At 34.7% G+C, this 16,394-nt stretch overlaps 1 long non-coding RNA gene across 28 annotated transcripts in view; it reads left to right on the top strand.

The window, feature by feature from the left end:
- The window catches only part of LOC122327072, a 51,477-nt gene that overhangs the window by 9,705 nt on the left and 25,378 nt on the right, over nt 1-16,394 (top strand). For 12 of the 28 annotated variants that reach the window (XR_006247569.1, XR_006247591.1, XR_006247590.1 and 9 more), the window contains 4 exons: nt 435-523; nt 1,861-1,957; nt 2,683-2,734; nt 6,623-11,686. This is a non-coding gene — a long non-coding RNA (uncharacterized LOC122327072). Of the gene's footprint in view, nt 1-434; nt 524-1,860; nt 1,958-2,620; nt 2,735-6,622; nt 11,687-16,394 lie in introns of all 28 variants that reach the window. The other 16 variants (XR_006247582.1, XR_006247575.1, XR_006247577.1 and 13 more) reach the window with 8 other exon arrangements.

The following is a 16,394-nucleotide window of genomic DNA, read 5'->3' as shown; positions in this document are numbered from 1 at the left end:
AAAAACCACGCGTCAGCGGATTTGTGTTCCCACTCGTTTTGTACGTGCGCGCACCCAAACATACATTTCTCTCTCTCTCTTTCTTTGTGTGCGTGTGTCTGTCCCACTGTCTGTTAGCCTTGTTTTGTCATTTAACATCATAAATATTATTTAATGCTCAGTGACATAATGCTAATGTAATTTGTATATTATTTTTAATGTGACTTTTAACATTTTTTGATATTAAATAGGATAAATAAACAGTTTTACTCTAAATTGTGTTGCATTGCATACATTGAACATTGATTGATTGAGGTTTATATGCTGTTGTAGCTGCAACAGGGAGAGCATCTGAAGGATTGTTTTTTATAGATGAATCCTCAACAGACTGTGTTTCTGTACACTCCCATTCAGCTAAATGATCTCATTTGTTGCTATTGTTTTTTTTTACACAGGTTCATTGTTATTCAGCCGCCATTCATCAGGCTCTTCTCCTGTAAATCTACAGTACACTAATTGCTCCCCTAAAGCAACCAGCAAGCAGGTATGAACCGGGCCTGAAATATGACTCATAAGCCTCATTGTGTTCACCTATATACATATAACGCAAACTATCACTTGCTGTGTTGTCTAGTGTACGGTATGTTGTTTTTATATTGAAATTGCAATTAATTAATGTAAATAATATCATTAAACTGCAATAGACTACAAATTATAAGCCTGTTTTAATTATAAGGTTACTTTGTAATATTAAACTATATTAAAATGATCTGAATATGTGTGACTTTAAAATATTTAAAAATTCATGGCTAGGAATTACAATAATTTACAGTGAAATATATAGCACTATAAAATATTATAATATAATAGACATAATGAGCTTTTATAATATAATATAATGTTTGACCAGTGTTATAGAAGTTGATGTGATATCGTTGCATATCGGCACGGCTGTGATTCAACTGTATATACAGCCATATCTCACATCTACGAGTGCGATACTGCGTTTATTCCACAGTCCGATGGCACAAGCGTGTAAACGCATAGGAAACAACTCAGAAGTGTCTTTAAAAACCCTATTTTGTGGGGAAGTACTTCAGCCGTGGATTCAGATCGAAAGTTGAACCCGAGCCTCTGTTACGACTGCAAAACATCACTTTATAACCAGTAACATAAGAACGTTGAGCTGCTTCTTTAAAAACCTAAAAGATTATCATGAGAGAGAGACTGACTGAGCGAGGGTTCATTACATAAAATATAACGTGATGAGATTTTGTCCTCAGCTATAAAAAGGCAGAAGAAAATTAGATGTTATCTTTAGTTATAAGCCACGTGGTTGAAGTCCAAACAACTACAGATTCACAACTTCTTAAAAGACATTCCCTAACACAAAATCTAATTTAAAGTTATTTGGGTTCCTGCCATGACGGAAATATGAAAAATCTATTTCTGCGAGTGGAGTGATACAAATTGGTTGGTTGGATGTGGAGCAAGTCAGATTTGAGGTCCGGAAAGATCCGTTGTATATAATATAATATTTAATATAATTATGTGATGCCGATAAACCTGGTATCTTTCACATTATATGTTTAAACAGAGTTTAAATAATACAGTGAAAAGTGTTAATGTAATATGAATATTTGATGGTAAAATGTTTCTGTTAATAAGATTTTGTGTTGCATTATATCGCATTATTATCTTACTCCTATTGTCTTATTAACATTCATATGGTGCCCTGATGCTAAAATCATACTCCGTTTGTAAATACAGCCAGTTGATAAGACACGTTTTGATCCTCCGGTAGAGACGCTGAATTATTGCCACCAGCAAAGACTTTCCACTGTCATCCAGACTGTTTATTTAATTATTATTCCTTACCAGGGGGAGGAAATGCACTGAAGGAGGGAGCGAGCGATAAAGAAATGACGACTAGCACTGCAGGTAGAAAAGGGGCAGAAGAAAAGCTGACATGATTCAGGTGAAGAGGTTACAAATTTTCCACTGGTAGTGATTGTGCGTGTGAACGGTCACACTCGGGTGCGTTTGTATGCCGCTAAATTGATTGTGTTTACGCTCTCAAATGTGTGTGTGTGTGTGTGTGTGTGTGAAGAATGGCTAATGCTGCTGAATGTAATAGGTTGATATGGATGTGAATTATTGAACAGCCACTTAAAAAAAACGTTAACTGTGAATTTTTATTTTTAATTGAAATATTTGTATGAGTAGATTACATACAAAGTTGATGCAGATGCGCAAATAGGTGTGAATCTGCACTTAACTTAAGATTCATTCCATCCACACAATAAAAATAGTAAAATCGGGCATTTTATAAGAAATGTATTAAATGCTGTTATTTAATAGAACCCTAACATGTAAAATAAAGACTATTATCCTGTCGTATTATATTATTATATATATATATATTACATATTAACTGTATTACTGTAGAAAATGTTAATTAGATGTTTGTAAAATATTATATGATTTAATTTATATTGAAAAATATCATATAAATCATATTAAAAATATTTGTAGAACTATTATAAAATTTTTGGTAACTATTTTAATCAAACACATTTTTCCAGTATATTTTATGCAATTTAAGTGTTGGTATTTTCACGTGATTTTTTTTTTTACACAGTGCATGGAACCAAAAATAATCTTAAAGATGCCAATGATTTGTATTCTGACATGTTTGTGCAGTAATTCGCTGAAGTGTGAATACGGCTCATTTGCCAGATCATCAGGTACAGAGGTGAGACATCAGTCCTGTGAGGTCCTGTTTCATTTGAGATGAAGTCTTCATTGATTTTCCTCTTTCCTGAAAGCACTGACATTCACACCGATGCAAAACATAATGCACTCACAATCACACTGTAATTTCCTCAAGGCTGTTGCATGGAAAAAACACAATTGCCTTTCGTGTTTGTTTGACGCACTACTGTGAGCTTGTATTTCAACTCGCACTGTTCTGTAATTTAAAATCAATCTGTCATTTACAAACTCGGGAATGTTGTTCATAGCAAAACAAACTTGCAGCAAATTGTTTAAAAATAGATTTTATTTTGAGAGTACTGAACCAGGGTATCTGGGAAATCGAACACAAATAAGACTGTTTGTTTGAGTTCTAAAAGCTGACTGGATGAATCGAAACCACCAAATATCCAAGAAACAAATCGGAAAACAAATAGTTTTATCTAACTTACAAACCAAATCAACTAGTTCACCGAAAATAACCGGCTCAAAATGCGATTCTTTCACTGATTCAGTTCACAAGTTCAACATTTGGTTCTACTTTATATTGTGTCTCTATTACCTGTGTATTACATAGTAACTAGATGTGTACTACAGATGTAACCACAGAGTAAGTACACACTGGTACATTCATAAAGCTAAACCCTCAGAATTGTATGTGTAAGTACAAAAGTGTAACAAGACATTGGTAACAACACAATTTTCACTTCACTAAGTGATAGTGTAACAGAAGTTATATAACTATGTTTTGTAACAACAGTATGTATGAGAATAACTGGAACATTGGGTAGAAATAGTTAGGTTTGGGGATATGTAAAGTGGGAGGAGTCAGATCAGGAGTTGGTGGATTTGGTGCACCACAGTAATACCAGTGTACTTACATGGTAACTACTACTGTTTACTTAATATAAAGTTTAACATTCTGGAAACCAATCACAGTTTATATGTAAAGCCTAACTTACTGGTCGCTGCTGTGTAGTAATTATGTAGTAAATCCACAGGAATTTTTGTATTTTATAAAAAGTGTAACGCTAAGTGCTGTTACACATTTGTTACATACACATCTAGTTACTATATAGTAGGTAAACAGGTGTTAGGGACACTTAATATAATATATTTTTGTGCATATTTTAAAATGTGTAATATATATATATATATATATATATATATATATTTTTTTTTTTTTTTATTATTATTATTATTATTATTTTACTGAGGTATATAGTGGTATATCAATATACAGTAAATAAAGTCTCATTAACACGTCCTCTGCAAAGTAGTTTATTATAGTTATTTATTATAAACTGCAAAAAGTAATGCATAATATAAAATTAATTTAATTCTTCATTGTTAGTTCATGTTTTCTCAGGTCCATTAAACTAAGTTCTAGATACCTTAAAGTGTAATTAGATAATTGTATATGATTGATAAAAGTGTTAACATTAACAAAAAGTTAGTTACTAGTTGTAACTAATTGTAAAGCATCTATAGTTAATTGTAATGTTAACAAAAGGAAAATTGTTGTATAGCATTGGTATATTATATAATATAATGCAATAAATAAACAAACATACCAATATTGACACAATTATTCTACTAAGCATAGTTTATTATCAGCTATGTCATTGTAGTTATATTGTAGGTGTATTATTGAACTCACACAGATGTTTTAACAGTACTATGAAAGATGGCTCGGTTGAATTTTTTGTCTCTTAATGGTAGTAAATGCATTATACTTTGGAGATTCTTGGCTTATTGCTTTATTTTAGCACTTAGTCGTGACCTTTTTATTCTATTATTTTTTGTAAGCAAAGACGTGTGCTTTGTGCTTGTCACTAAATTTAGTGTGTGTGTGTGTGTGTGTGTGCTCTTCCTTACACCCATCTAGTGTGTATCTTTACAGCGCCTTTATCCAATCAAAGCGCTTTGTGAGCAGACTTTAATTATCCATCTCTGTGTCCTTCTCCCTCTCTACCGTCTGTATTTTTTTTCCCAGCATCTTTTGAAGTCGCTCTTCAGCCTCTTAAAGTAACTTGTTGGTTGACAGACAATTTGCTGCTTGGCTGCCCATCACAAATGGACGGATCCAGAGATAAAGGAAAAGAGAGAGCGATAACGCTGAAGCATCTTATAAATTCAGTCCAATCGCAAAATCCGGTGGCAGTTTGGTGTCACCGCTAAAATTAGATCTTCTTTAGGCCAAACTCTTACAAAGCGCAGATGGACAGTGTTTGATACTTGTATAGGTATTATTTAGTGAAACCCTGAGGGGATTTGCGATGGTAACATCTCTAGTTTATTCTAAACGCGGTAAAAGCTCAAACTCTCCCTCGACGGAGAAGAAGGGTCAGAACTGAGATCAGGAGCTAAACCGGACATCATTTTTAGTTTGACCTTATCATTGTTTGGGCTTTTTGCAGCCTATTCTTAAAATGGAATCACTTTAGCTTGTTTTTACAAAAGTCCCTAAGTGACCAGTTTAGTTGGACTGTCATCTAGGGAATGTTTTTTATTTATTTATTTATTTTTTTTATTTTAACTTGATGTTAGCATTTAAAGGATTGATATGGAATGTAAATAACATAATTTAAATTTTTTACAGAAATATATTTATTTACTGCACTGTCATTTTTTCTAAAGTTGTAAATTTACTTTTCCCCCACAGAAACAATGTTAAAACCATTTTACAGTATTTTACTGTAATATTACATATTATGTGACATAATCATTGCAAGTATTGTACTTAATAGTTAACATTTTTTTCTGTAGTGTTCTGTTTTTATGTACAAATACTTTGTTTATTTTAAATTTAGCTTTGATTTTGTATTTATGATAAATAATATTTATTAAATATAGATGTTACTACATTTTTTTTAGATTAGCATTTAGCGCCATTTTATGTTGTAATTACTAAAGTAGCTGGTTGTGTTATATAAAGTCAAAATGTTATTTATTATAGCGAAATTAACCTGGCTTCAGCAGACAGGTAGAAAAGGTTTCTTAAAGCAAAAATTGTACTTTAAGTAATAATGTTTATTATAGAATATTTAACTGTAATACATTATAATAGTTATTGTAATGTAGCATACTTTATAGCCTTTGATTAAATCTTAACCTTAAAAAAACATTGGAAATACACATTGACATGTTCCTATTAATCTAATACATTATTTTATTTTTCTTATTTTTACTTATTTATAAAAATGTAAAGGTGAAATGCCACTCAAAACATCTCAAACTGACCTATGCTTTACTGAATACTTAAAGTGCCCTTATTATGGTTAATGAAAGGTTTATATTTTGGCTTTGAGAGTCCGTAACTTTCATTGCCTTATAATGTGCATTTATTTTTTGCATTAATTGCTCATCAACTCGCAAATCATTCACTCAATGATTCATTTTTCCAAACCCTTCCTTTGCGAGACGCTCATCTGCTAAAGTGATTGGTCTGATTGCTTGATTTAATTTCCATTTCATCGTGCCTGTATCCCTCTTGAAAAAAAAAAAAAAAAGGATTTAGCTAGTCTTCGTTCAGACCAATGCAAAAAGTCTAACAAATGGGTGGGCGGTATGCTAATGTTTCATGTTGACAACGCGAAATGGCTTGGGATACGTTTAAAAAATGATTCAGAGTTTAGTTTTTTTTTAGTGACGATGACTTCATACACAGTGCGCTGAAACTTTCAGGATGTTTTCATTGACTTACACACAGCATGAAAGGTAATTTTCAAAAATCCATAATAGGGGTGCTTCAAGACGCGACCGCAGCTTTACCAGATCTTCGCAAAGTGAGATTCTGCTTTTGGCGACATTTTCTTGTGAAACTGTAGACTTTCAGGAGAAGCGAACGGAAACGGTATCCGACTTACATCTTGTTGTTTCTTTATAGGGAACATCCAAAAGTGCAGAAAGCCCTTTTAATAGACTCGTTGGGCTACAATGTCATGAACACCGACATCTGAGCTCCTCTATGGGCTCTGTTCTACGGTGCAATGACTCCACAGGTACGAATTTAATTACTGCAGTCCCTTGAGCAGCCCCGTATAGCCGGGTCCCGCACAGCCAACAACCACAGCAATCAAACACCTGAGCGAGAGAAAGAGACACACACACACACACACATACAGCTGTGGGTTCACGTTGACTGCAGGTTAATCAGAGTCATTTATCACTCGTGCTGTAATCGCTAGCATTAGTCACCTAAACGGCCAGAACTGTACGTGACGTTTTTTCAACCGCTTTCTTCAGCATCGCTGTGTGCTCTCTCTGTCCACGCTGTCTTTATCTCCTTCCCTCATTCATTTTATCGCTATATCTATTTCTGTCGCATACTGGGGAGGATGAATTAGTCATGCTGCCCATGCAGTGTAAAAAATTAAGTGTTTGTAGAATTTTAAATAATGAAGGTGACCGTTTGCATGTCTTGACTTAAATCTGAGCTGTAACTTAATATATAAATCGCAATGACTAAAATATAAACGAATTTTTATTACAATTAAAGCCAAAAGTAGTTAAGCCATGCAAACCGCAAATTAACCATGGTTTGCTACACTAACCATAGTTTAATAGTATTTGCAGTAAAACTGTGGTTATGCAAATGGACATGAATACTAACTAAACGTGGTTACTATACTTTACTACAATAAACCATGATTAATTTTGAGAAACTTAGTCAGACCGTCCCTTATTAAAATTAACCATACCACAAATGAATTCTAAAAAAAAACTTGTATGCTACTGTGTTAACCACAAATAAACCATGGTTTTGCTACACCAACCATAGTTTAACTATAGTTTCAGTACTTTTGGTAGCAGCTGTTTAAGTACATTGCTTGTTGGTGATATGTTTTAGCATTTTCCCATGTTTTAATACTTGAATACTTTGTTGCCATGTTTAGTTAGCATGTTTATAGCATGCAGCTAGCATGATTCTAATTTAACACACTATTAGCATGTCTTAGCATGTTACTAGCCAGCTTTGACAAGTCAAAATGCTTTTTAATGGTTCGAGACGTGGCGATGAATTAATCACAGTATGAATGTCATTTATCTCACTCTTCTGATTTCAAAACGTCTCTACTAGAGCAATCTGTAACTTATTTGGAACCTTTTAAGCTTTTAGAGCGTTAAATGGCTTTTCGAACTCAAAATAATATTTGCGGAAAGAATTATCCTACGTTCAGACTTGCCTGCTGTGCAAAAACGATACTAAAGGTAATGAAAGACCCACCATTGTCAAGCAAATTGCAGTTGTTCTGGCTACCTGCACATTTTAGGATTCATTTTAGTGTCCCCACCTGGTTTTTAAAGCTCTCGGAGGGGATTCACTCATCTGAATGTCTGACAAACAGTTTTCCAGATCGCAGAACCGCAATGTCATCTGAGTTTTACTCGGACAATAAAACTTCCTATGTAATTTTTTAAGTCAGTTTTACAAAGTACATATTTTCAACTTTTTATGAGAATTTTGCTAACAACTTTTTTTTTCTTCTTTTGAATTCAGCTATTGAACTAGGTTTTATGAATAGTTTTCTTTCTTAAGTCTGTATATGAAATGAAATTTTATAACCAAATGAATACAGTATATCAAGAGTTCACATACTTGTTTCCTTGCTATATTTATAACATAAAAAATTCATAGAAAAACCTTTTTAACCCTTTGGCTAACAAATGATCCAGGACATCCTCTGGTGCCTCTTGAAAAAGCAAAATAAGTGCAATTTTACATCGCCCAGATTTAAAACGGATCTTCTTGCTAGCTCTATAGTAATTTCTTTTTAAGTAGCAGTAGTACTAGTATTAATATAAATATTAGCATTAGGTTATCTAAATCAGTGGGAGTACAGGAAGATCTTAGTTGCTTAGAGAACAGTTTTCTTTCTTTCTTTTTTTTTCTTTTCTTTGCCACAGGCTGTTAAGAGTCAACATTCTGCAAACCTTAATTACCCTCCCGAGGGAAACAGTTGCTTATTTCATTCTCAAAGGATTTGTGTTGCATATCCATTCTTGCCATGGCTGTTACATGACTTCAACACTCATGTATTACCCCCTTTTGCATTTGCATAGTGTTTTTCTTTTTTTTTTTCTTTCTTTCTTTCCTTCTTTCTTTCATCTCAACATGTCTCCGCATAAGTACTGTTTAATTAGGGACTAAACAGCAAAAGTGTGTAGCCGTCTATTGTATCATCATTTGGTTTCCTTATCGGTCGTTAACTTCTGACTGGGAGTCTGTGAAAACCTCAAGGTAAAAAAACTTGGAATTTGGCACACTGATTCATTTGGGTCTCAATATTTTTAGTGCCAATTTGGGGGTCTATATCTTCAACTCTCTAGCGCCATCTAGCGTCACAATATTCATCCATTGTAAGCTTGTAAGTTTTGTGCCCATTTGTACAGAAACATGATTCTTGTGTTTTTTCGTTTGCTTAGGTAAAGTTGTGTCCACAGCACCAAGCAAACTCTTAGGAATTAATTTAAGATCAAAACATGCAAGGTTTTTTTTGCTGTTCCAGTCACAATTATAGTTAGATTTACAGTAGGTGTAGTCATTAGGATAACCTTTACAGTAGGCTTGGACCATACATTTTTGTTAGAGTATGTACTACTGGAGCACCACAGGGATGGAGCACCCATTGTTTTTTTTACCCCATAGTCCCATTTATTATTATTATTATTATATTTAGTTAGTATTATTTGGGTCATATTATTTTATGAAGATGGCAGTCAAGATGTACTGGTTTCTTGATAAATCAACCCAAAATTTGGTAAATTTGCTCTTCAGTAATTGAAGATGTAGCGCATTTCACAAGGCTTCTATGTACTGACACAAAACTTGTTTACATAAAAATCAAATTTTCATATAAATTGCCCTGAGCGTACCGTAAAGCAGCAGTTTCCAATTGGGCCACCTACTGTAAAATCAAAATGGCCAAAAAGTGTAACCCTTTAGTTTTTTTTCTTCCATTTGTCCTTACTATTGTAAGTTTGTATGGTTTCGGAACTGGTTGACAGTAACATCTGAACTATGCAAAGTAACCTGATCCACCTACAGGACAAAAGTTTTAAGCAGAAATGTATCCAATTCTAGACTTTGTAAAAGGCATTAAGATATATATTCCCCTGATGTGCTTGTCCTGTAATGTCTTGCAGCTATAATTATATTTTCTTCCTCTCTCTCTCCTTCGTCTCTCATCTTGCAATGTCATTTGCTGATCTATCATTGTTCATTTTCTCTTAAGCACCGTCATTTCTCTCTTTCCCCTTTCCCCGCTGTCTTCCGCTCAGCGGTTTCGTTCATCTCATTTCCAGGTATCTTCTGGCACGACCATATAATTTCACCAAAGCTAAGTGCTGACGGTGAGAAATTGTTAATGTACCGAATCCAAAGAGAATTACAATAAATAGCTGTTGCGAATAACACATGGTCTTTGTAAACAAAACACACTTGGCTAACTGATTTAAAAGCAATGGACATTCGCAAAGTGCTTTTTGAGAGCTAGCAAGTGTGGCGAGAGCTGTTAGATTTTATGATGAACGGGAAAAACTGGCAGATTGGAGTCTCTCTCCCCTCTCCGCCATTAAACCAGCTTTATAGGAGGATGGAAAGAGAGGCCATGCTGCATCGGTGGTCATTAAATTCAAAGTGAACACATATTGTGGTAAATAAAGCATTCATGAGTGCCGCAGAGAGATGCAGACTTCGCACTTCCTCAGACGTGCACAGATGTTTACACCTCCATCATTCTCCTGTTGCGCTACCGGCGCTCAGCAGCCAGCCGCCCACGCTAAATTCAACCACTGCGACAACGCATGAGGCCTGCAAAGGTTAGTTAACTTGACTGCGTTCTTGAACGAGAAAAAAGTAAAATGGGCTCTTAATGCGCTTTACGTTTACTTTAGGTCAGCATCTCAAAGAACTTGTCTGGGGAATGTTTTTGACCTCAGAGTAATGGAAAGAAGAGAGAACTTGATGGAAAAATAAACTTTTGTGGCTTTGACTAAAGTAGTTTGATCAAAAATTCCGGATTATATCTTCAGTAAGTTTTAGATTAAACGTTCATGAATTTAGTCCAGATCCTCAAACACACTCGTAAGAATGTGTACAGTATGGCAAATTCACACAATGTTGTACAACTTGAATTGTATGAAATATTTTATTGTTTTTTCTTCTTATAACAATTTTAAGTATTGGGTAAAATGATTGAAATTTTTATGACTCAGGACACTGTTGGCGCACCCATTGATTTTGACTTGAACTCAAGTCATTTGGTCTAACCACTAATTCATGGCTTTAACTAACATTTAGCTTTAGGTGTTTATAGGCGCCAACATTCTCTTCCAAAATCTTAGATTAGAAACGTAGAGAGTACTTTATATTTTCAATGGACCAGAACATCTAGTGTTCTCATGATAATTCATACAATATGGAAAAATCACACGTTATTTGACTTAGATTGTATGAAAACGTACAGGTTTTCCTAGTACAGTAATGTTTAGTTTTAGGGGTTTGGGTAAAGTGTTTGGATTTAGGATTACGTTTAGTTTTGGATCACATGTTTTTATATTTATTTTTACAACTTCTCATTACACTTGTTTGAAGCACCTGCTGATTTAGACTTGATGCTCCAACTCTTGTTCATGGCTTTAATCAATGTTTACCTTTTGTTTAATAGATTCAAAAAAAGTTTGATTCAAAATTCTTGATTGCATTTTCAGTAAGCTTTACATTAGACATACACAAACGCACTATTTCCAGCTTCAGAGTGTAGTTCATCTTTTCAATGAGCCATTTCTCTGATGTCTGAGGACACTGGTGGCTTGCTTCACAAATTAATTCAATTTCTGCTGTTTTCAGAGCCAAAACACATCCAATTTCAAGAATTGGGCAGCTCTCCAGGCCAGACAACTTTTGAAAAACAATTTCTAAATAAGATGCGTAATGAAGACAAATGGGGTAAGTAATTCTGAAAGGTGCAACAATATTTCAGGGAAACAGTGGCAGTTATTTGATGGCGAATAGAGAAGATTTTTTTGCTTGGCATGTAAAGATCGTTTAGAGTTTGTTGGAATCTGAAAGCGCTGTATCTCTTCTGTCTGAACCTTATCTTAACGACTGATTCAATCTGCAAAATGGGAAGGAGAAGAAAGACGAGACGAAAGATAAAGAAATTCGGTTTTATCACGATTAACAAATATTTTACTAAATCAATCGTAATGACTTAAAGTTGCACTTACAAGAATTTTACAAGAATTGCGCAAAATATATGACAAAAACTTGAGTCAGGCAGAACATGTAGTTGTGCTATTTGAGAAAAAATGCTAATGTAGGTGTTTTCCTTGAGATGTTTGTTCAAATTAAAACCACCTGTAATGGTTATCTCAAATTCAACATTGGCCTCCATTGTCTCCTACATGTGCTAGAAGCAGCAAAAATGTTATGCGGCTTTGCACATACAGTATATTGTGCTGAGCAATGACTACAAATGGAAATTTGCATTCATATATTCTCTATTATGTGTATATCACCTCAAGCCGCGCGTCCTTACCTGTCTGTCCGGCATCCACTCAACCTTTAGCTCTCCATGGAGACAGACGGCTATTTTTAGCTCTGCATAACAACACAGTTTCTCAACAGATGGGCCCATTTAGGAGTTTTAGGTAAAAAATAAATAAATAAATTAACACAACCGCAGATCGTTCACCTTTATAATCCACCATCAGCTGTTATGAAATTGATATTTTCTGCAGTCCACTAAGTGATTAGAGTCAATAATGAAAATCTGCTGTAAGATGTAGATGAGTTTGTTACTTCATCTGAAGTTACATTTTGTAATAATATTTTCTATATATAAATATTTGTAATATACAATTTTTTGAGAAATGTTATATTACATCACACCAGTGGATCCTCTGCAGTGAATGGGTGCCATCAGAATTAGAATCTAAAGAGCTGAAAACTAAAAATCATGATAATCCACACCACCCCAGTTCACATCTTGCAAAAAACTAATTGTTTATAAGAGGCAAAGCCAAAATTATGGTTAAACTGTTGCCTCTGGCCAAAAAACTATTCTATTCTATAATAAGGCTACTTGTTCACCGGAGAAAGCGATATTATAATAAAGTATTTTAAGTGGAAACAACAGTTTGATGGTAAAAACGCTTCGAAATGTTTCTTAAAAATGCACAACTTTTAGGTATTTTTATCAGCTGTTTGAACTCTTATTCTGACGGGACCCATTCATTGCAAGTGATGTAATGAAAAGTTCTCCAAATCTGTTCTGGTGACGAAGCAAACTCATTCACATCTTGGCTAGCCTGAGGGTGAGTACATTTTCAGCAAATTCTCATGTATTGAAAACACTGTACAATGACATAATCAAACCGCTAACTGACTCTCTTTCTGCTTTCTTTTTCTGGCTAATTCTGAATTGCTTTTCCTATAATGTCTTCCTTGTCATTTGGCTCGTTCCTCGTCTTCTCTCTCTCTCCGACATGCATTGGCCTTTGGACTCTGCGTTCGGGGTTAATCTCAAGCTGTCAGCGCTGAGAGATGAACACGGTTTTGCGCTGCCCATATGGATATTCACTTCCTGTCATTCTCTGAAATGGCTGTCACAGGATTTGCTCTCTTTTTGCTGTCTTGCATTCATCACTCACAGATTCCACACCATTTGACATGTTTCAGCATTTGTAACTTCTTATCACTGCTCAAATATATGCATTGGCTCTCAACCACAGTTTATTTTTAATGCATTTATTACTCTGTTAATGTTAGCTGTGTAACTGTTGATCTTTTGTTCTTGTTGGTTCACACTGCATTAACAAATGTAAACAACTTTTGATTTTAATAATAACTCGTATATAACGTAAAAACTCGTCAATTAACTATTGTGGGAGTGGCCTGTGCAGAACTACATCATTCTGCCAGGAATCTCAGAAGAGCCTAAATAGAGAATCCTAGGGTTAAAAAAAAACTGGGTGGATTTTTATTATTATAGGACGGATGTATATCGCACTTCAAGTACACCTTTATGTTCAAACAACTTGTGAAGTGCATTTTGCATCTGATCACCCCGAAAGATACATTTCCATTATTTGTTCTGGTTAAATATTGTGGTTATCAAATTAAAACTCACTGTGTTAAGTGTTACCAATTTTTTTATTTAATAGCAATTATATCAATATATAAATTGCATAGAAATTTTATTTCTCTAATTCTTTACTTCTCTTTTAGAAGTTTCCTCATATATACATACACTCATATTCCCAAGAACTTTAGTTCTCAAAATTAATTATTCTGAGAATGAACTAAAATAAAATAATCTGTTTCGATTCAAATAATCGTTTTAAACAGATACAGTTTTCAGTGAATACGGTAGGTCATACTTTTATTTTGTTGTAATAACTAAATTATGTTTTTTATATAATTACAGTTATATTTGGAATTCGCATAGCAAGGATTCTTCGAAGGCATTTTACTTTCTGGTAGTGTGCCTATAATGCCTTGATGTGCCGCCTACATGGGCAGCTCACTAGATTTTGGAGCAGAGCCATTGCACTCCCTTCTTTTCCAAGGAGGTCCTTCAGTGGAGGTTCTTTAAATACGGTTATCTCCCATCCTCAATAGAAGTACCGCCTTTTCATTTTGCTTTTATCTCTCCCTCCTTTTCACTCCTTGAAGCCTTTATCATGGGGCTGTCCACATTTATCAGCACTGTTATGGTAGTGTGCTTGGCCGTTTGACTGCATCTGACCTCCCGTCAGCGGGAGCCGCGTGGCTCCGAGTCCGGCCGGAGAGCAGGGGGTGACAGACTGGCCCCATCCAGAACACTCCAGATCCGACAGTAATTGGCTCATGCCTGTGCTCTCCTTAAGGACCCCTGACAGCTGGTGGGTGGATTTTTTGTGCACCAATTAGGATGAGGAAAAAAATTGCATTCCCTTCAGAGAACGAAAGAGAGAGAGCAGCCTTCTTCGCGATAGCGGCGTCGAAGGCTTTGAACGTTTTCTTTAAAAGTGTGGAAGAGAAGCCGTGGCTTCTACTTGAGCAGATGAGGAATGAATTGGATGGAAGTCAGACTGCAAGTAATCAACGAGGGCTTATGCTATCTTCAGAGTGCTTGGAGGCTCGCAGCCAATTTGTTTTAAACATTAGCGCGTTAGTGTTCAAAGAGAATCAGTTAATTGATTGTTGAACTGTGCAACCTTCTACTCGCGTCCACCAGGATTTACTTTCATCAGCTGGATGGCCAGTACTCTTGAACATTAAGAGCGTGGTTGTTGCGAGAACATAAGCATTGATTGCGATATGGCTGGAGTGTGGAGAGTGAACGACAAGTTTTTTACTACAAACACTCAGTAACAGCGTTGATTGCATTCTCCAAGCCTGATATCATGTTTATACGTAGGTATGAATACTTGACATTTACAAGCATTAAACATATATTTTGTACGAGCATAAAACGTGCAGTCTAATAACGCAGTCGCAAACAAGGTCATTGATATGACAATCCATTTTTAGGTGTAGACAATACGACAGTTTTGTCCTTTTAAAAGCAGAAAATAAATATTTGTACGTTTAGATGCTAAAAATATGTCAGTTTTGTACGTTTTAGTGCCTGCAAACACAAATCATACAAATCATTTTGAGATCATGTTGTATCTCCATAGTGTCCTGAAGACTTAAGGTGGGTTAAATGCTTGCTGTACTGTCCAAAGCAAAGACACTAATTTTTTCAGCAAGAAGCTGAAAGATATTTAGTGTACCAAGGGCCCATTACTTTGAGTAGACTCTTGTTCCCATAGTAATTTATATTTATAAATAAATCACCTTTGCAATCATTGCTACTTATCAATTATAATTGCTTCCATAAACCATGTGTATTTTACAAACTGTAAATGCATTGTTTTACTAGTACTTATGTGTAGTTGTGTAAAACCAATCAGTTTAAAACAAATTACTAAAATGATAACTATTTACAGTACAATACAAACTCAGCTTTAGTTATATTAATGACTGTGACTATGAATTAATGACAGCAGCCATGCTATGCTACTATCTGTGTTTTAAGAGATTTGGGTTTTAGCAGTAAAATGTGGTAAGACTTTATTTCAGTTTCCACTTTAAACATTCTATCAACAGTAAGTAACTCTGCAAATACATGTCAACTAGCAGTTATTAAAGTAATAGTAGACTGTCTGTTTAATATCTTTGTACTTAATACGTCCACAACATTCAACATACTGACTTTAAGAAACTTTTCAAGTATGTCAACTTATTCTGCTAACCCTAAACCCTAAACAGTCCACTCTCCGAGTTAGTAAACATGTAATTGAAAATTAATGAGAATTAGTTGACATTTAGTTACAAAGTAAGTTATAGTCAGTAGAATGTCTAAAGTGGCCTATCAAATTAAAGCGTAAACTAAAACAGTTCATAAATTATTCTCAGACTAAAATTAGGAGTGCACATGTTTTCTGAAAAGTTTCTCATGAATGTTTATGCCTGTCTTGCATTTTCAGCAGTAGTTAAGTTGTTTGGGGTTCGGAGTTGACACATCGGTGCATGTGGATTAAGAAATGTATTTCAATACACATTTGTGATAAAGGACGCTTTTACTATAATAATTTTTTTTTTTGGGGACATCCAAATATCTCCT

Source organism: Puntigrus tetrazona, chromosome 22, assembly GCF_018831695.1.
Source record: "Puntigrus tetrazona isolate hp1 chromosome 22, ASM1883169v1, whole genome shotgun sequence".
Lineage (NCBI taxonomy): Eukaryota > Metazoa > Chordata > Actinopteri > Cypriniformes > Cyprinidae > Puntigrus > Puntigrus tetrazona.
This window is presented reverse-complemented; position numbering and strand designations above follow the sequence as displayed.